Genomic DNA, 21,902 nt, shown 5'->3' with positions numbered 1-21,902 from the left:
TTTAAGTTGGGTTTTTGGGCACCTGAAAACCAGTGACTTTGATGTTGCATACCCCAAGATCCTTATTTTACAAACGGGGCAATGGAAAGCCACTGTAGGAAGCACCGTCCAAGGTCACACAGAGAGGCAGCCCTGAAAGTCAGTTCTCAGGCAGATTTTCTGACTACAGCAGGGATGCTTTAAAGCTGAGCTTGTGGAGCCTGATCGTCAAAAAGTGTAATTATGGTAAAGACACCTGCCCAGCTACCTGCCCCCAAAGGTGTTGGTGAGCATTTGGGGTGATTTGGGAGGACTCCACCCTCAGAAGATCTTCGTGTCTTTCATAGACGAGGAAGGTCCTGAGACAGGCAAGAAGGACACTAATCGCAAAGTCTAGGTGGCACAGCCCTGTGGCCCGAAATGAGGTCTCCTTTTTCTATTGAGATGAGAACTGTTATTATTATTATTTTTTTATCCTGTAAGCATATAATTCAGTCCTTCAACTAACACTTGTGATTTTATTAATTCCATTGAAAAGTACTGATTGAAGGCCTCTATGTACTAATTGCTGTTTTAAGGACATGGATTCAGTAGTCAATAAAGTAGCCTCAGTGCCTCAGGGAACTGACACTTCAGTGGGGGCATGAAAGTAATCAAAGAAAAACAGAATCAGGACCACGAAGGGAAAGCACTCAGTGCCATGAGAGCTTATGATGAGGCCGCATCTCTGCTGAAGGAGGGACGCTCTGAACTGAGACACGCAGGAGCAGGAGTCAGCTAAGCAAAGAGTGGGGACCAGGGGTTTGAACATGCAGCACAGCCTGGGAGGAGTTGGCGGGCAGGGCTTTGAATTCATTCATGCTAGTGATTGCTGGATGTGGTGGTGGTGGGGGGCACCATATGGCAATGTCCCGCTCTTCTGCTATTTTGGGTCCTCTGTTCCTGCTTCCGTGGGATTCTCAGAGCCTCCGAGTCTCACGAGTCCCTGAGTCAGTTATATAATCTGTTTTCAACCCAGGAGGATCCTTAGTGCTTTGGCCTCACCTGTCTGCAGGTTCAAATCTGATGCAGGCTAATGTCTAGTTCGTCGCGTTTTTGTGTGTGAGGTTAAAAAATGTCCCCATAACCAGGCCTCCTCTTAGAGAAGGATGCGGGTTGCCTCTATGTCTTCTCATCCAATTTCCTTTCCTATCCTTGGTCCGGTGAATGTGACTGCAGCAAAGCTTGCTGCCACTAGGGGGCAGGAGCGCCACGGCAAACGACTAAGGCCCTGGAAGAAGGCAGCTGAAGCCGGCAGGTAACACCCGCAGTCCGACTGGGTTTGCGATGCTGTCGGACGGGTCAAGTTCCCAAGCCCAAGCTCTTCCTGTCTCGGTTCACATACACGAAGCGTACTTACAATGGCAGTTCCATTCGCTACAGATGCTAGTGCCAGAAGAGAAATTTTTAAAGGGGACTTTTGGTGAGGGAGGTTCCTATTGTCTGTAAAACAAAAGGGTCTTGGATTAAAATTTAATCTTTAACAGTCCTTTGAAAGATGCATCGGAACCAGAGGACTCCATTCCTGGTTCCCAGTGTGTTGTGTGACCTTGCTTAAGAGACCTAACCCCTCTGGACCTAAATCGCTCTTTCGTTAAAGCATGCAAAGATGTGAAAAGACCCTTTGGATTCAAAGAAGCCAAGCGGTTAAGATGAGCCTGGAGAACTGCTCCCCTCCACCTCCCCCCTTAGATGCCCATTTGTGTAATTTCTAATTCTGGGGGCTCTTTCATATGACGGAGTTTTGTTTTCTGACTCATACCTCCTTTCATTTTAGCAGATGAATATACTTTAACACAAAGGAATGAAGAGCTACGGGTGGAGTTTTGGCAAGTGGAGAGAGAGAAATCCTTGGCTCTTTCAAATCACACCATGACAGAATCCGCTTTGCCTTTAATGGGGATGAGGCATTGGATCTGCTGTGGGGACTGGCTGAATATCTGTGAGAAGCAGGTCTCTCCCTGAAACTCGCATTAAACCCTCGGTTATCCTGGAATCCAGAGCCTTATTGGACTAGCTCAGAAGGCTGCTGGCTTGAGAACAGCATGGAAACAGGACCGCTCTGGGAGTGAGGCCTCATCTACAAGGCCCTTTCTGCTTTGTCATTGTAGAATTACAAGATTTCTGCCCAGACAAGACCATCTCTAGGAGACTGGGTCTCACCAAGAGACTGGAGCAGCTTTGGCCTAAAGCCACAGTCTTTGTTCTAAGAAGGGCCCCACCAGACTGGGTCCCTAAGGACCCACGCTCCTGTTTACACTTCCTGTGCTGCCTCAGGCTGGGGAAACATGGTGGATTGGGCTCTCCTTCCAAGTATCCCGCTACCAAACATCACAGAGACAAAACAAACAAACAAACAAACAAACCAAATCAAAACATGTGACAACAAAAACTGTATATAAAAACCTACTGTCTCTGGCTGCATCAGTTTCTGGCATTCACATTTCCAGACACCTTAGTCCCAAAATACAGAGTGGGAGAGGTCAGCAGGGGTGAGGTGAGGCTGGGCTTGCATTCTTCTTCCTTTTTGGGGAGCCTCCTCCCACCTCCGGTGATCACTGTCTCCCATCCCACTGCTGCCTTGTTGGCAATAAATGGCCACTTCACAAGGCTGTGCCATTCTCACTTAGCAAGATATTATCAATACTTTCAATTTCAGTTAATACAGATGAGCACTGTCATTTTTCTCTCTAACGATTATTTTAGTTTTGAGATATATTTGTGTGTGAGTGTGTGAGTGTGTACTCTTTAATCTCTTGAGATACATTTTAATGGAGGTTCATGTTTTGTTTTGGGTGGCATCAACACTGCCATTTTTAATGATGACAGAATACTCTGTTATGACTGCCCCAGGGTGTTAACAAGCCCAAAGTTCCCCACTCACCCCACCCATTGCACACTCCATAGGTTACCTCTCTTTGCCTTATCATGGATGGAGTCACAGCGTCATCCTCTGTAGCCTGTTCATTTTACAGAACAGAGAAATAGCATCTAACCGATGGTAGACTGGATAGACTCAAAGGGAAGGTGAAGAGTCTTCAGTACCTTTGTACTGGGCAGTTTACAGACTATTAAAAATGTCCCCTTACACATTTTCACGTTCACTTCTAACCGGTGAGTCTCTACTGTCCCCAGCTGGACAGCGTATTGTTCTGACCTTTTTTCCTGTGCCCTAAAGTGGCATTTTAAGCCCTCCTTACCCTCTCTCAGGCCTGTCCCACCTCTGCAACCCCCTCCCCCCAGAATTGAATTTCCCAAGGGTGACTGCCACACAGGGCCTGCAATCCAGTCACAAGATGGCTAAATATAAACTGTGCAAACTGCAAATAAGCCTCTATGATCATCTGCTCTTTTGTTCAACTTATTACCCTCCCAAATCAGGCTGGAGAGGTGGCATGAGCATTGTCCGTGCTGGGCAGGACCTGGGTTTTCGTGTCTGACAGGAGATGCCAAACAGACACTGCTGTGCTCTGAGCCGAGTCATTCCCCGTTTCTAGTGCAGCAGGACTGCTTTCCAGATAAAGCCCACAATCCCCAGCTTTGAGTTTCAAAGCAAATCACTGCAAATGACATCAACATTGGGAATCGATGCAACGGTGTGGCCAACAGTTGTGTGCAGCCAGTCATCCAGGGACATGGAACCGGGAACAAAGGGACACTGGGTGTGGAATGTGTCTCATCTCTGTCTCCTCTGTGTCTTGTCTCCCTCAGGGGAGGATAGTGAATGGGGAACAATGAGGTGGTCAGGGATTCAGGATTCTGTACTGTACAGCCATCCTGCACCATGAGATATTGGGATAGTGACCTCCAGAGGCACATGCTTTTAGGTGAAAACTTGTGATTGATTAGTGATATCGGGTGGACCCAGGTTTGGTGAGTGTTAATATGCATGCTGCACATTTGCCATCTGTGATCTGGAGGAAACCAGTGTCAGTAGATAGGATTTCTTAGCATGTAGGGCAGAGTACAGCTGCCTGAAAGTTATAGGCTTAGCTGAAGCTAATTGTTGTGTTGAAACAGCCATATTGTTCAGGACCCCAAGGAAGATTGGTTTTCCCAGAGATTAGAGGTCCATTCTGAACCTTGGGTGGTAATGGGAACAAGGAATAGGCAATATACTGTGTTTGGAAAGGACCTGCCCTTTCTGTCATGAAAGGGCAAAGGGCACTGATGGCCTCCATTGCTAATCTGATGGATATTTTTCAGCCTTTTAAACAAAACATTTAATTTATTTTTATTTTTAGAGAGAGATAGAGAGTGAACTGGGGAGAGGGGCAGAGGGAGAGAGAGAGAGAGAGAGAAAATCCCAGGCCAGCTCCATGCTTAGTGTGGAGCCTGACACAGGGTGGGATCATGACCTGAACCAAAATCAAGAGTCGGATGCTCAGCTGACTGAGCCACACAGGCACCCCTCAGCCTCCATCTTAAATGAACCCTTATCAGCACTTGGTGGTAAGGCCATTTCTTTGTTCTTGAATTATGCTTTTTCCTTGGTTAAAAACACTATTCTGCTTTTCCTTCTGTCTCTCTGGTTTCTCTAGAGGTTCATCCCACTCTGTCATTAAATGTGATGGTTCCTCAAGACTTGGTCCTAGGTCCACTTCTTTTCTTATCTTGTACCTTGTCTCTAGGTGATCTTATCCTGGCCAATGACTCTAATTCCCACCTATGTAGGTGTACTTGGCATTTTATATCTTGAGCCACAATATATACTCAGCTCCAGTGGCCTATTTGACATTTCTACTTGGATGTCTCAAAAGTGCCTCAAACTCAACACACTGAAAGCAAGTCTGATCTCTCATCTGTGCCCTGCCTACCTGGGTCTCTCCTGTTGTTTCTTATTTCATCGAATCACACCAAAGTGAAACAGAAGTGTCATCCTGAACATGCCCCCTCCTTCTTCCTTCTCATGTCCAATACATCACCTAGCCTGGATGATTTTGCCTAATGAATATTATTGAATCTGTCCACTTTCCTTTCATGTTTCCTTCCATCCTAGTTCAAGTTACTGTCATCTCTTGCCTTGACTGCAAATGGGACATCTTCCCCACCCCTGGCCCCACCCAATTCTTTTCCTTAAATGGTCTTTGTCAAAAGGCATGTTGGATCATCCATTCCCTTCTTTCTGCTCTTAGGGTTTCTACTCTGGTGCTGGCTTTCTGTTCACTGCAGTGCTATCAGAAGGACAGTTAAGACACCCACATTCACATGGGACTCTCATTGTCAAAGTACTTTTGTTCACCTTGCCCCATCTAGTTCTCAACTAGCCCTGTGTGTGGGTCACAATCCGTTTTAGGGATCTTACCTGTTTCTTTGGAAATGGTCTCTGAGAGGTGAATTAGCTCTTCTGAGGTCATCTAGCTGGTCAGTGAGAGGCCTCAACTTTCTGACTCCTCAGACAAGCCTCATTGTTTCTCCCCTAGTCTAAAGAGGGCTCCAGGTTAGCCAGATGCTCTGGATGACACATTCCAGCTCTAACAGTATGTGAATCTGTGGTTTTCAGGGACCAAGAAGAAGTTGCAAAAATGTTTCAAAGGGAAATTTATAGGCAAGGTTGAGAGAAAAGGTTCAAAGTGAAACTTGTATTTCTTCAGCATGAACTTCAGATATGTAGCCAGAGACAACAGATTAATTCTTTCACCCTTATGTATTCTTCTGCGGCCTCTCAGGGACAATGACTGGAGGTTGGGTTACAGCTTGGTTGTTACCAGAGAAGGGCTAAGGAGTTTTAATCTTGCTTGGGAAAAGATTGAATGTAGAAGGAATGAACACCTTCACTGTTTTGACAAAGAGAATAATGAGAAATGCAAACAACCGCTGTGAATGAGCCCCTGTGACAACTTGAATAAAGACACGTGGAGTCATAGGAATGGAGAATTTGAGGCAAGGAAGAGTCAAAACTGTCAAGGGCCAGTGATTTTGTTCCCAAATGTGATCCACACAGTCCAAACCTGAGAACACACCAGAAATTTCTGTATGTGGTATAGATTGCTACATCTTCTCTTATTACATATGAATTAAGGGATTCTCAAGCTGCAAAAAGATTGTTAATGGACTGAATGAGTCCAGGAAGGACTCTTTTTGATGAAATGACCATTCTTCATGAAATTTTCTTTAGGCTAGAGACAAAAATATAGACATTTCCCTATCCTGGGGATGAATATGGTAAATGGCCAGTCTGTGGGCCATTTAGAGCAAGGGATCGTAAATAGGTTTAACTTCCTGTGGGATCCCTGATTAATTGCATGGCGGTGACTGTTTTGAGCACTAGGAAGAGAAAGATTTTAAGGCTGGACATGGGCTTGATGAGGAAATGTGTAACGACCGATTATTGATTAGCAATGTCTGCTATGGCTAGGAATTATGTATTGGGAGCGTAAGTACGGACCTGAATCAGTGCTTTTAAAGTGTGGTTGGCAGTTGGATGTAGGCCTACGAAATATTTGTTACCTATGATGAAATGATTACAGAAATGGGAAGTAAGCGTTTAGAAACTTTATAGCAATTTGACATCGCTGCCTCATCCAAGTGAATAATTTCTGTATTTTGTAAAGTATGGATCTCTGATGGATTGAAAATGAAAATAAAACCTGGCCCCTTACCAGAGATAGTTTGAGATGAACTGACCTGGAGGGATCTATTTGACCCCATTAGTTCCTGTGAAAGATTTTGAAATGCCCTGGACTTGGGGAGCTTATGTATGCAGCCAAAGTCCTATGCACATCAACATTTACATGGACTTGTTCACTGAATGTGGGTGTTTGCCAGCTTTCCTCCTCTTGCTTGGCAGAAAGACTAAGATAATAACTACTCAGAGTTTGCCAGAAATGCCTTTCTGGCCTTCTCTATCCATTTCTACTTTCCATTTATTCCATAAAGCCTTCATTGGCATTGATTCCTTCCAGTGGACAATCAGTGAGGCCAGCAAAGAGGTTATGTCATTGAAGGTACTGGAGAGCAAGTAGAGAGAAGTCTCCACCATCAGCTATGGAATTGGCCTGGGTGGCCACTGGGATCATGCATTAAGTCATCCATTCATTTACCTATTCATGCATTCATATTCATTTGTTCTGTCATTCAACAACTCTTTGTGGAATGCCAACTATGAGCACCACAGTGCCAGGTACTGGGGATCTAATAGTGATGAAGGCTGAGAAGTTCTTTGGTTTTATGAAATGGACAGTCTAGGAGGGGAGACAGAATCAAATCAATAATGTATATAAGTAGTAATAAAAATTCTGGTAGGTGCTGTGATGGGGAAGCATTGGTTGCTCTGAGAATATCAAGCAGTTGTGCTATCCTAGTTAGGGCATCTTGGCCCCCTAGAAAGTAATGTACCTGTTGGTGTGGCTGGACCATGATGGATCAGTGGGGAGCAGAGGAGGTGACTCAAGGTGATTCTGCAGAGGTGGGCAAGGGACACATGGTGCCAGGCCACAAGAGTAGTTTGCACTTGATACCCAGGGCAGTAGGAAGCCTAATGGAATTACAGATATGGTTAGGACATGGTCTCTGCTCTCAAGAGGCTATCAGCCTGGTCAGGGAGAAAAGATACCTAAGCAGCTAGCTATAATAGAATGTGACCTGGTTAATGAGAGGTGTACACACAGATGGGAAATGATGGGGTTAGTTGGATTGCAGTGATTTGACAGAAGAAATTTGACTGTGTCATGCTCCTGTTTTCAATACTTTATAGCTGTCTGTCCTTAGAATACAGACAAAATCTGTTCACATGGCCCCACATGATCTGGTTGCTGCCTCTCTCCTCAGACTCTTCTGGGGCATCCTCTCTCTTGTTTCCTCCACTCCTGGCATCCTGACTGATCTTTCCTTAGATCCCCACATATACACACTTTCTTCCTGTTGTGTGGTCTTTTGTTTGGAAGGCTTTCCTTATGCCCCACCTCTCCCCTGTCTGCCTTACTAGTTCTGATTTTTCAGGTTTCAGCTTAAATATCCCTAGCTCCTCAGAGGACCCTGTATATCCCCTTACTAGTGCTTATGACAAGTGGAGTTCTTTATTTATATGATTAGTTGTTTAATGTCTGTCTCCCCTGATGACTTTAGCACTCGTACATGTTGGACAAATGGCTGAATGAGAAGACAGCTGGCCTGACTAGGAGGATATCACAGTGCTGGTGTGAAAGACAGTGGACATGGGGTGTGGAGTTGGGACTGAGGGAGGAGGGGTGGCCATGGCCCACCCCAGAATACAGCCATTTCCTTCTTGCTGGCTTCTCCTCTCTACCAAGTGTGAATGAAATGCACCACAATATGATGGGACTCTCGGAAAAGCTACTTGGCAAGGATTATCCATGCCAATATTTAGCTTTTTAAGGCAAGCAAACATCCCAGGTAGATAATCTGTGCTTAGTTCTATCTCTGTGAATTAATTTTTTTAATGTTTATTTTATTTTTGAGAGAGAGAGAAAGAGAGAGAGAGACAGAGTGGGGGGGGGGGGAGGGCAGAGAGAGAGGGACACACAGAATCTGAACCAGGGTCCAGGCTCTGAGCTGTCAGCACAGAGCCCAACATGGGCTTGAACTCATGAACTGCGAGATCATGACCTGAGCTGAAGTCAGACTTCCAACCGACGGAGTCACCCAAGTGCCCCCTACCACTGTGAATTATAAGAAAAACCGTCAACCTTAAAATTGCTCAGAGCTAACAAGCTTCTTTTGTTGCGCCCTGCAACATTGCTCAGCAAGGTGACCAGCATGTTGAAAGGCTGGTGGCTGGGGCAGCGGTCAGGGACAACTGAGACTGATCCTCTGTGGATGAGGTCTTGCTGGCTTTAAGGTTATGTTTAAAACCAGGAGGCCCAATGTCTGTAAACTTTCTTGTTTGAGTCATCTATTGCCTCATAACAGCTTATCCCTGAATTTGGTGGCATAAGATAATGACTGTTATTTGATATCTCTCATGGTTTCTGTGGGTTAGAAATACAGAGCATAGGGGCATGACGTGTCTCTGGAGCCTCAGATGGGGTGGGTCGAAGGCTGCATGTTGGAATCATCTAAAGGCTTATTCACTTACAAGTCTGGCAGTTGATGCCGTTGGCTGGGGCCCTAGCTGGCTGGGACACCCAGATGTAGCTTCTCCATGTGCTTTGGGCTTCTCTACAACCCAGTGATTGGATTCCAAGGGCAAGTGTCTAAAGAGCCAGGTGGAAGCTGAATCATTTTAGAACCTGATTCTAGAAGTCACACAGCATCACTTCTGCCATGTTTTATTTGTTAGAAGAGAATCACTAAATCACTATGTTCAAGGGAAAGGAAATTAAACTCCACTTTTTACAGGCATATTTTAAAACCACCATATTCCCTTTAACAAAAGCCCAGAGAGGACCCTGGAACAGTGATACAAGCTCATGTAAAAGAGAAGCACTATAGTAACAATTTGTTTTTTGAGATTTTGTAGGACCCAGTCCTAGGCAGTGTTTTGGCAGCTTCCTCCAGCCTCCATCTCCCAGATGTTGTGGCTTCTAAGAAGTTTCTCTACCTTTGGCTAAACAAATGTAGGACAATCTGATTTTATTTTCTGTGCATGTGTATGGTGGGGTCCATCCATAGTTCACCTGAAACACTGCAAATACGCTAGTTACAGTCCTGGAACATTAGGCAGATTCTCAAAGTTTAGTATAAATTTGTGATATTTTAGAGCTGCCCAAAGATTAAAATAAATAAATATACCATACTAATAGTGAAGAGTTATATTTAAGGGAAGGTTCTTTGGCTGAACTAGTTTAAATGTTAATTTTATTACTCAAGGGGGCACTTTGGAACTCCCTGTCATTATCAAACAATTAAACTCAGGTTCCTTATTAATTTTTACTGCCTTACTAGGGTAATTAGTGGCTCATAATGTGAATTGCATCCAATTAATGAATAGATTTTTGAATGTGAGTGGGCAGAGCCTATTATTTGGCTATCCAACAAGACAAGGCCCATGAAAGGAAAAAGTGTGGGCCCTTCCCAGAATCGAGGGCCTCTGCACACCTTTCTGGGTCTAGAGTTAACCCTGGCAATACCTTATATAAAACACCCAGTCATCAAGCTTTCAGGAAGGTATGATGGTTCTGGTTCTTTCCTTGAACTCAAAGTTGGTAGTCAGAAAATGGGGAGTCCTTTTGGAACACAAATTTGGAAACCAAAGCCAGGATATTGAGATTTCTGAAGTCCTAAAGGAAGACTATTACTTAGGGATTCATCTCTTTGGTTTGTTGAAAGGTGCATTTATCAGGCACCTAGTATTTGCCTGCTACTTTGCTAGACAATATGAGTTCTCAACACTACCTCATGAGATTGCTATTATTATTTCCATTTGACAAGGAAAACCCATCTCAGGCTTAAAAGCATGAGATCATATACTAAGTGACAGATCTTGGCCCTAAGCCCAGGTCTGGCTGAGTCTAGAGCCTGAATTCTCAACCACTGCATCTTACTGCCTGTTGGTCTGGCCACAACTTTATTCATATGTTCAATCCAGTCACTCTGATTTATTTTAACTTTTTTCTTGTTTGTAGATTCTTTAGCAAAATAGACTGCTAGCATTGAAAGGACCTTAGAGATGTAATGTGATCTCTTTTCCTTATAAGTGAGGAAATTGAGGCTCAGGAGAGGAGAAAGGACTATCTGTACCAGTTACAGAGAAGTGGATCTTGTACAGCCTAGAGGTAGTGGGGGTCCTGACTGCCAGCCATTCTCCTGATACCTGCTCTGTCTACATAATCATCAAATCCTAAGAGAGAAGTCGAGCTCTGGCTTCCCAGGTAGGCTTCTCACTGGCAGTGTCACCTGCTCTGAGAATCTAGGTAGGCCACATTCCTCTGTATGGGAAAACTGTAGCCAACTCTGTCTTGTCCACTTGCAACCCAAATGCCACCAGCCTGGAAATACAAATTGTGTTGGCACAAGCCTGCACCTGCTTGGCTGACAGCATTTGTCCCCTCAAGGTCTTCCCTGGTGATTTCTGGGATTGCCAAGTCTCATCTCAGGTTCTCCTACATCCAGTCTATCAGCTACAGTGTCTACATGGCCTCCTCTCACCTCTCTTCTGCTCCCACCTGATAGGGTCTGCTGCCTGGTAAGCCACCTGCTGAAGCTTCCTCAGTGCCCATCATGAGGACATTGTAGGCTTTCCATGCCAAAGGGGGTTCTCTGGATGCTCTCAAAGCTTGCAACTTCTTATGTGCAGAGCATTGCTGGGTTATGTGGTGGCCCAGAGAAGGGCCCCTTGCCAGCCCTGTGCCCTGAAATCACTGGACCCTTATAAATAGTGTCAGGAGCCCCTAGCCATCATCCCTTATCCAAAATATCACCAGGAGTTATGGTCATGATCATGAATTATGATTCTATCAATTTCTGGCTTTCATTGCCTTAACCATAGCAGCTTAAACCTATTCCAAGAATAGATGGGAAGCAGATGCCACCCCATTCCTTCCATCCTCCTCTGTTTGCCTCTTTGAACTCAATCCACACTCCTCTCTCCATTCTTAGCTACAGAACAAAGGCGTTTGTTGACTTATTGAATATGTTTTCATTGAGTGCTTGCTAAGTTCCAGGCCTTCTGCTGTGTGCTGGGCATTAGTTATTATTTGCCAAACCCTCTTTTCTTCTTTTCTCATAGAACTTCAATTTTATGGGAAATTCTACTGGGGCAAGAATTTGTCTGACTCAGTGAAGACTTGTGATTATTGTAAACTGAGCAGAATATTCTCTCCTCCTCTCCCCCAACCCCCAATCTAGTAGCCACGTGATCCTAAGCTAGATGAGATGTAAGAGGAAGGATGGCTGCTTCTGGGGAAGCATTTTCTTTCTGGACAAAAAGGGCAGACATGAAAGGTGGTGCCAGTCCTTCTCCTGTTCTCCTGCCTTGAGTGGGGAGTTGATGCCTAGAGCTCGAGAGCCTGGCGCATTAAGCTTCCATAGAGAGAACCAACATGAGGATGTTAGAACAGAAATATAGGACAGCCTGGATCCTGATGACTTGGTTGAGCTGTCAGACCAACCTCAGGCTGCCTTCCTCTGGGCTCACTTAGAAAACAATCAACTCAGAATGGTTTAAGTTACTCTAAACCTCTTTATCAGTCTTAACAGATACCATCAAGGTGAATGAGAGGAGTGAGTCCCTGCCCCCAGGGAGCTTACATGCAATCAATGGGTGAGAGAGAGGTGGGGATTGGTCCAGAGCGAAGTTGTCAACTCAGGCAATGCCTGGGTTATCAGAAGAGAAGAACAGCATTCCCTGCACACTGTCTTTGCTCCACATAATTAAATTCCATCTTTATTTGCTTTTACTTTTAACTTCCAATTTCTCAGAGTAAATACGAGCCAGGAAGAACTGATCAAGGAAGCAGCTGCTCCTAGGAGCCTGGCTGGTCTGCAGACCGTAGTAGATTGTGAGCTCATTTAGAGAACGCTCTGGATCGATAATGATTTCAGTTACACCAGAGGCAAAGTGTTGGAAGCCAGTGACTGGAGGAGGGATGGTTACATTTGCAGTGCTCCGGCAAAGAGTAGACTCTTTCCTTCTCTCCTCCTCTGCATAGGGAGAAGTCAGCGTTGTTTGTTTGTTTGTTTGTTTGTTTTTGTTTTTGCAGTATACCAGGTTAGTCAGCCCTGGGAATGGTTGATTCACAGCCTGGGTTTTCTCTCACAGATGGCATGTTCTGCCAAGAAAGGGGCAGTGGAGGGTGGTGGTGAAGAGTGTCTACTCAGAATCCAGGCTGTGCTGTGTGACCCTAGGCAATTTATTCAGCCTGGCTGAGCTTCAGTTTCTTTATTAGGAGTCTGTGGATAGTCACAGTAGACAGGGCTTCTGTTGGTTCTTAGCATTCAAAGATTCATAAATCTTGTGAGGAGCATGATCGCCAAGACTGGAACCATGAGGAGGTGAATTTGTGGAATGCATAGAAATGAAAACGTCTTGGGTGTGTAACATAAGTAAAGGTGCAGAGGTAAAACCAAATCAAACCATACGAACCCCCCCAAAACTTGTGGGGGGAGGAGTACCTAGGGTGTTTTCAGGAGGTATGGGAAAGAACTGTGTCTTCTTGCTTAATTCTTTGTCCGTGGGTACTGTAAGGATCCTGTCCTGTGAGGAGTGTCTCTGTTAAAAAAGAACTAAAATACTCCCCAAGCACAGCAGCCACAAATATATATTTTTAGTGATATTCAAATTAGGCACCTTTGTGCTACTGGAGATGTGTATCTTATTAAAATTTCTTAGAACAATTTGTCAATATGAATCAAGAGCCCAAAAAGTGTTCAGATTTTTTGATATAGTAATTCCACTTTCAGGAAGTGATTCTAAGGGAAAAATATGGTTATGGGAAAATTTAATTAACATGCTTTTTATATAGTGTAAAAACAGAGAGGAACTGTCCAATAATCTCTTAAATCTGTAAGGTAGAATATTATGTTACCATTAAAAAATGTAGAATGTTATTGAAAACCTGAGAAAAGTTTCAATTTGGATGCAGATGTGAGGCACAAAGACTCTGGACTTACACCATTGAGGTTTAAACCTGCTTTTACTATTTCCTATCTGTGTGATGTTGGACAAATTTCCTGACTTCTCTGTATCTAGGATTCTTCATCAGATATAGGGAGTATCAGGGTGCCTGGGTAGCTCAGTCAGTTAAGCATCTGACTCTTGACCTTGGCTCAGGTCATGATCTCATGGTTTGTGAGTCTGAGCCCCACATTGGGCTCTGCATTGACAGTGTGGAGCCTGCTTGGGATTCTGTCTCTCCTTCCCTCTGCCCCTCCCCTGCTAGTGCTCTCTCTCTTTTTCAAAATAAAAATAAACTTAAAAAAAAAGAAACAGGGGGCATAAATAATAATTGCTTTATGGGTTTGTTGTAAGTGCTCCCCAAACTCATAGGACAATGATAAGTATATGACAAGTGCCTTACCTATCATTGAGTGAAAGCTGTGAGGGCATGTTTCAGAAAAAAGGGAAGAAAAGTCTATGTGCAAGGAGAAAAGATAGAATTTGTTTACTTATTCAACCTTTGGAATACAGTGATGAATAAAAGAAACAGATATCTGCATTAGGATCTTATAAAAATTTCTGGGTGGGCCTTTCAAAAATGCAGGTACTGGGGACCCATCCACCCCCAGATATCTGGCTTCTGCAGCTGTGGCCCATGAATCTGTGGCCCATGAATCTGTGGCCCATGAATCTTCATTCTGTGAGTGCACAAGTAAATTCTGCTCTGGCCTTGGGAGACCACTAAGCAATGGTTGGAGAAAGATTAGGAATGATCTTAGTTTTTGTCCTTGTACTTTATAAAATTTCAACACGAAGTAAGAATTTTTCTTATGATCAGAAAAAGGTAAACATTTTATATGCAAAAATATTCAGCAGCAGCTATGCTCCTCTGGTCTGCCTTTTCCTGTGTCCAGCGCAATGCTCATTTCTTCCACAATCATAGAGGCACATTGCATAGACTCCTATTAGGAAAAGCCACTGGGAATGGATGGTGGGGCTGTGGTTCCCAGATACCTCCAGTATCATAAAGGGAAGGTGAAAAATATCTTGCCCAAAGCATCTACTTTTGTTTGAATGTGCTCCAGAGCAGCCTCTCCTGGGCAGAGAGCCCTCTTTAAAGATTCGTTTCATTTGCTTTCTTTTTCCTGCAAATTCTCCTGACCTTGAGATTTACCCAGTGGCTCTAGTAATTGGTGCAGTTTCCAGAGTCATTTGTATGGACACTGTGTAATGCAGAGGTGGGGGGGGGGGGGGGGGAGAAATCTCCATAGTCATCATGTGCTTGTATCAGGTGAATTTATATTTTATGGTTTTTGGTCAGATTGATTTTTGTGAAACACCCTGGGGTGTTTGCAAATATGAAAGTTCTTGTAGTTTTGGTTGCTTGTTTGCATTTACAGGAAGAATAAAAAGAAGAAAAAAACCTGCTCTCCCTGCTGACAAACTCCATTGTCCCCAAGAGTGTGGTAGGGAAGGAGATGAAGGGCTTCCAACAGGAGAGAAAATTAGAGGCAGGGAGATAAAAGATTAGGGCTGATCTGCACCAGGAATCATGGGCAGGTGGGGACTGCAGGTTTTCAAGTGCTGGGTAGGTCTCTAGGTCTCGCGGAAAAAAAACAGGTTAAGATAAACACAGCTGCTATGATTAAAGCCTTTAAAATCCTTGAACTCTCTTGTGAGTGAGCTCTGTGGTCCTGCCTTGAATTCATTCTAGGGCATAACATCTATTTTGGGCTGATCTTATGCATTAATTACGTAAGTATAGAGAAGGCATACCTGCCAACTTAGTTATAAAATTTGAAAAACATATATAATTTGAAAAATGAAACAAAACCAAACAAGAATACCCAACTTCTTGCATCAGTTGGTTCTGATGCATGAAATACTTTTAATGTGGTCCTTTTGGTCAAGGTAGGCATAGTAAGTATGGTGTATGCATAGCATTACTTCTTACTGCTGAGCCCATGGCAGACAGCACTAGTCAGTTATAGTATTCTACCAAGGCCAGATGTTAGCACGAGTGCTTACATATTTTTGCTTATAGTTTGGGGCAGAACAGTCTTTTTGGGTTGGTCTTAAGCATAGGTAGAGTTGGTAGTTAACCTGACAGAAATTGTAAGACCTTTCCTACTCCATAACACTTTCCCCATTAAGCAGCCTTAATGCCTGAATTTCCCACCATGATAGTTATCCTTTTTGGATATAGCAGAGTTGGCAAATACAAAGCATCTGCACTGTTATTTCTACTGCAATTCCTGACAGGTGGTAATTATAAATCACAACATTCACGATGAGCTTAGGCGTAACCTTAGAATCTTTCTCAGTACAGTTCTTACAGCCTTAACCAATACATGGGATTTTGCATGGAACAGGAAAGGTCTTTTCCATTCTTGGGTTTCTGAGGGTGAGGAGGCAAGGCATCTGTCATTAAGCCCTGTTTGTGAGTTATTTCATCGGATTAGTGTCACCAGTGGATGGAGGGAGCAAGGGCAGGTATGAACTCTTCTGTCTGGTCCTTAAGACCCTTCATGGTTTGGCCTCCATTTCCATCTCTAATCAAACAGCCTATATGAGTTCAGAGAAACCATCCCACTTACTTTTATACATCTCATCATTTTCCCTTTTTGGGTCTCTTGTTCACTGTTTCCCCCTTTAGGAACACCCTCACTCCTGTCCTTCCAATTCTTGCCATTATTTAAGGCCTAGCTCCTGCTCCATCTCTTTCAGCTGTCTTTTCTATAAATATCAGTAATGATTTCTCTGTGGTTTAGAGCCCCATGGCATACAATTCATTCACCTCACTTGGCATCAAATGTCTTCCCCTCAAGTGTTTGTTCCCTTTTAATGTCTATGTGTTTCAAGTGTTTGTTCCCTTTTAATGTCTATGTGTTCAAATCTTTTAACGTAGATGATAAACCAAAGGTCTGGACCTTTGGCCTTCCTTTGTCATTAAGTGTGTATTTTGGTCAAGAACCATTTGTCCAGTGGTCGGAGGAGGAGGAGATGTTGATGGAAAGGAAATGAACCCCACTTCATTTGTTCTGGGCTCTGGTGGAAGCTCCTCTCTGCTTCTGTTTGAGGTCTCTTAAGTAGGATTCAAAACATAGACTAGGATGTCTGTGGTTTTCTAAGGAAAGTTAATGCAATATTGAGAGATATTTACGGGGGGACCCGGAAGATGCTAAGCAGTCTCTTATCCCTCTGGTCATTCCTGCCCTAGGAGGAAGTTATGAAGATACCCAATCTTCAAAATCATTTTATCTTCAGTCCTGCCATTAGGCAAGAATCACATTTAACCAAAGCAACTAGCTTTACTACCACTATTAGAATAGGCCATCAGAGAAAGTAGAATTTATTCTGTACATTTGACATATTTCTCAGTAAGTTTTAAAATATTAAGTTTCAGAGTATCATTTCATAAAAATGATATAAATTTCATTGTTCAAAGCACAGAGAAGATAACAGAAATAAGACGTAATACTTGCTCTGAGTTTTTTTTTTTTATGTTTTTCCAAATTATACAATGATGTTTTATTTGAAACAATTTTCCTTAATTGTAATGTCAACATTTTTATTTCACATTCATATTTAAATTCACAACAAATCCACGAATTCATAAGTGTATTCACTGAAAAAGTGGTGTGACCGAACATGTAAGCGATCACTCTTTTTGTGGTAATAGATACTTAGACATAAGTTATTAAGAACAGAAAGTTCAGTCAAGAAACTGAAACCCAAAGAGCAAGGGACTTGGCCAAGTCCCAGGCTTTGATAATGCAACTTGAAAAACAGCCTAAATTCTCTTCCACATTCTAGCATGCACAAATTCATTTCCATAGCTAGTGGATAAGTTCCTTGGTATTGGAGATCCAACTTCTAGCCCAGGAAGTTTGTGTCTGATTAGCTGTGTGACCTTGGGTGGAAATTAGACCATTAGGTCCCATAGTCCTCATCTGGGAGATGAAAAGATTAGATGAATTGTGGTTTCAAACTGTGCTTTTTGGTACCCTGTAGTTCCCTGGGGAGGGCAAGAGGGCAGGTCTCCATTTACCAACCTCTTCCAGTAGAACAGCTCTGTTTTTAATTACTTTTTTAATTACTATTTTTTTTTGGCTATGTGTTATAACTAAGATTTGATTCAGCAAATATGGACTGGATGTTATCCAAGTTATTGCTCAGCTTTAAAAAATTTGAAATCTATGTTTAATTTTTATTCCCTAGGGCTAGTTTAGTGAACACAAAAGGGCTTAATAAATTTTATTGGCTAGAAAATAAAAGGAAAAGTTTTGTGAATAATGAGCTATCCATTATGTGCTTAATGCTTCACAATGATTATTTCATTGGCAATGGCCCTATGAAAGTAGGTTCTGCTATAATCCTTACAGAGAAACTGAGGTTTTTAAGCAACTTGGATAAGGCACATAATTAGTAAGTGGAACTATGTTGATATTTTAAAATTATGTACAAAGTATTCATATTTGGGTTCTACTCTTAAAAACTTTGTGTACAATTGTAGTTTCCCTTTTATATCTCTGGTCTCCTCCATCCAAAAGTTCATAGCTCTCCTGAGTCAAAGTTTTAAATAGTCTCAGGAGAACAAAAGAAAATTATTTCCCTAGATCTGAGCTCTTGAGGCTGCTTTAAGCATTTAGCCCAAGAGAGGCAGAAGACTAGACGAACCGTCCTAGTGAGGTTTATTTCCAAGTTTCTCATTCTACTTTCTCATACAATAATGGTCAAGATACCTCTTGCATCAAAGGCCATGTTTCTGAATTGGTTTCTGTCTTCAGCATCCAGGTAACATTTGCCCTCTAACACCCACCTTTCTGGAAACAGAGATAAATTATATTCCTTAGGTGGTTTGAGATGGGGATTATGGGGCTACGTGTGGAAGCTAGGTCAAAGGCATTATGTTCTTCCCTCTGTGGTAGAATGTTTTGCCAACGTTTCCAACATATTCTCTGTAAGTAGCAGGAGGAAAAAAGATAGCATCTGGGGTTTCCAGGAGTCTTGGTTTCCCTATGCTTGAGTCCTCTTAAGAATCAGTGGGATTGGTGAGTGGTAGAGTAAGCTACACTGAGAAACCATCTAGTTCACCTTACCCTCTTCCTGTCTCTATACCAGTGGTTCTAAGCACTTAGAGGGCCTATGTCCCACTGATAATCTAATGAAAGGTGCAGTCCCTTTTTCTGAAAAACTCATGGATGCACAACATTTTGCACACAAGCTCAGTGGGTGCTAGACCACCTAAAGACTTATGTTTATAAGACAATCATTGTTTATTTATGTTACTCATTTATTTACTTACTTGCTCCTTCACTTATTTGCTTTTTGATTCATTTACTATTAACTGGTATGATCCAGGTGCTGTGTTAGATATTGGAGACTTATGAACAATGGTCCCTGCCCTCAAGGAATTTGTAGTCCAAGCTTATATAGGGTAAATAGATCATATGTGATGGCAAAAATGTTTAAAGTTTTTATTTAAATTCCAGTTAGTTAACATACAGTGTAATACTAGTTTCAGGTATACAATTTAGTTATTCAACACTTTCATATATCACCTGGTGCTCATCACAACACATGCACTCCTTTATCCCTATCACCTATTTTACATATGCCTCCCCCCTCCCCCACCTCCCTTCTGGTAACCATCAGTGTGTTCCCTATAGTTAAGAGTCTGTTTCTTGGTTTACCTCTCTCTCTCTCTTTTTCCCTTTGCTCATTTGTTTTGTTTCTTAAAATCTGCATATGAGTGAAATCATATGGTGTTTGTCTTTCTCTATTTCACTTGGCATTATACTCTCTAGATCCATCCATGTCATTGCAATTGGTAAGATTTCATTCTTTTTGATGGCTGAGTAATATTCTAGTGTGTGTGTGTGTGTGTGTGTGTGTGTGTGTATGGATGTACCACATCTTATTTATCCATTCATCAGTTGATAGATACTTGGGGTATTTTCATAATTTGGCTATTGTAGATAATGCTACTGTAAACATCGGGGTGCCTGTATCCCTTTGAATTAGTATTTTTGTATTCTTTTGGTAAATATCTGGTAGTGCAATTGTTGGATCATATGGTAGTTCCATCTTTAATTTTTTGAGGAACCTCCACACTGAGGGGCTATACCAGTTTGCATTCCCACCAACAGTGCAAGAAGGTGCTCCTTTCTCCCCATCCTTGCCTTGTGTTGTTGATTTTAGCCATTCTAACAGGTGTGAGGTGATATCTCACTCTAGTTTTGATTTTCATTTCCCTGATGATAAGTGATATTGAGCATCTTTTCATGTGTCTGTTGGCCATCTGTATGCCTTCTTTGGGAACATCTCTAATCATGTCTTCTGCCCATTTTTAAATTGGATTATTTGTTTTCTGGGCATTGAGTTTTATAAGTTTTGCATATATTTTGGATACTAACCTTTTATTAGATGTATTATTTGCAAATATCTTTTTCCATTATGTAGGTTGCCTTTTAGTTTTGTTGATTGTTTCCTTCATTGTGCAGAAGCTTTTTATTTTGATGTAGTCCCCAATACTTTATTTTTGCTTTTGTTTCCCCTGCCTGAGGAGACAGAATCTAAAAAGAAGTTGCTACAACAGATGTCAAAGGCGTTACTACTCATGTCCTCTTCTAGGAATTTTATGTTTTCAGGTTTCACATTTAGGTCTTTAATATATTTTATTTTTTTATATGGTATAAGAAAGTGGTCCAGTTTCATTCTTTTGCATGTTGCTGTCCAGTTTTCCCAACACCCATTTGTTGAAGAGACTCTTTTTCCCATTGGACATTCTTTCCTGCTTTGTTGATGATTAACTGGCCATATAATTGTGGGTTCAGTTCTGGGATTTCTATTCTGTTCCATTGATCTCTGTGTCTATTTTTGTGCCAGTACCATACTGTTTTGATGACTGCAGCTTTGTAATATATAAATCTGGAATTGTGATGTCTTCAGTTTTGCTTTTTTTTTTTTCAATATACTTTGGCTATTTTCAGTCTTTTATGGTTCCATACAAATTTTAGGATTGTTTGTTCTAGCTCTGTGAAAAATGCTGTTGGTATTTTATAGGGATTGCATTAAATGTGTAGATTGCTTTGGGTAGTTTAGACATTTTAACAATGTTAGTTCTTCCAATCCATGAGCATGGAATGTCTTTCCATTTCTTTGTGTCATCTTCAATTTCTTCCAACAGTGTTTTATAGTTTTCAGAGTACAGGTCTTTCACCTCTTTAGTTAGGTTTATTCCTAGGTATCTTATTGTTTTTGGTGCAATTGTTATTGAAATAGATTCCTTAATTTTTCCTTCTGAAGCTTCATTATTGTTGTACAGAAATGCAACAGATTTCTGTACATTGATTTTGTATCCTGTGACTTACTGAATTCATTTATCAGTTCTAGTAGGTTTTTTTTGGTGGAGTCATTCAAGAAGGTTTTTTATATATAGTATCATGTCATCTGCAAATAGTGAAAGTTAGAATTCTTCCTTGCTGATTTGGATGCCTTTTATGTCTTTTTATTTTCTGATTGCTGTGTCTAGGACCTCCAGTACTATGTTGAATAAAAGTGGTGGGAGTGGACATAGGATGGTAAATTTTATATGTCAACTTGCCTGGGCTAAGGGATGCCCAGATAGCTGGTAAAACATTATTTCTGAGTGTGAGGATGTTTCTGCCAGCGATTAGCATTTGATTAGACTTAGCTAATCACATTAGTGATTAGCATTAGTTGGTAAACTGAGTAAAGAAGTCCTCCCTCACCAATGTGGGTGGACATCATCCAATCCACTGAGGACCTGAGTAGTACAAAAGATGGGAGGGAAGGACCAATTTATTTTCTTTGCTGGAGCTGGGACATCTATCTTCTCCTGCCCTCAGCCACCAGCATTCCTGGTTGTCGAGCCTTCAGACTTGGACTGGGACTTACATCATTGGTCCACTGGGTCCACTTAGGCTGAATTACATCGCTGGCTTTCTTGGTTCTCCCAGCTTGTATTTTTTTATTGTGGTAAAATGTATGCAACACTAATTTTCATCATTTTAGCCATTTTTAAGTGCACAATTCAATGAAATTAAGTACATCCACACTGTTGTGCAACTATGCCACTTTCCATTTCCAGAACTTTTTTATCACCCCACACAGGAACTCTACTTATTAAATCTCCTCTCCTGCCTAGTCCCTGGTAGCCTTTTTTCTCCTTTCTGCTTCTATGAATTTGCCTATTCTAGGTACCTCAAATAAGTTGTATCCTGCATTATTTGCCCTTTTGTGTTGACTTACTTCAGTTAGCACAATGTTTTTTCTTTAATTAAAAAAAAAAATAAAAAAAAATCTTAGAGAGAGACAGAGAATGAATGAGCAGGGGAGGGGCAGAGAGAGAGAGAGAGAG

Source organism: Leopardus geoffroyi, chromosome A1, assembly GCF_018350155.1.
Source record: "Leopardus geoffroyi isolate Oge1 chromosome A1, O.geoffroyi_Oge1_pat1.0, whole genome shotgun sequence".
Classification (NCBI taxonomy): Eukaryota; Metazoa; Chordata; class Mammalia; order Carnivora; family Felidae; genus Leopardus; species Leopardus geoffroyi.
Note: the sequence above shows the minus strand (reverse complement) of the source record.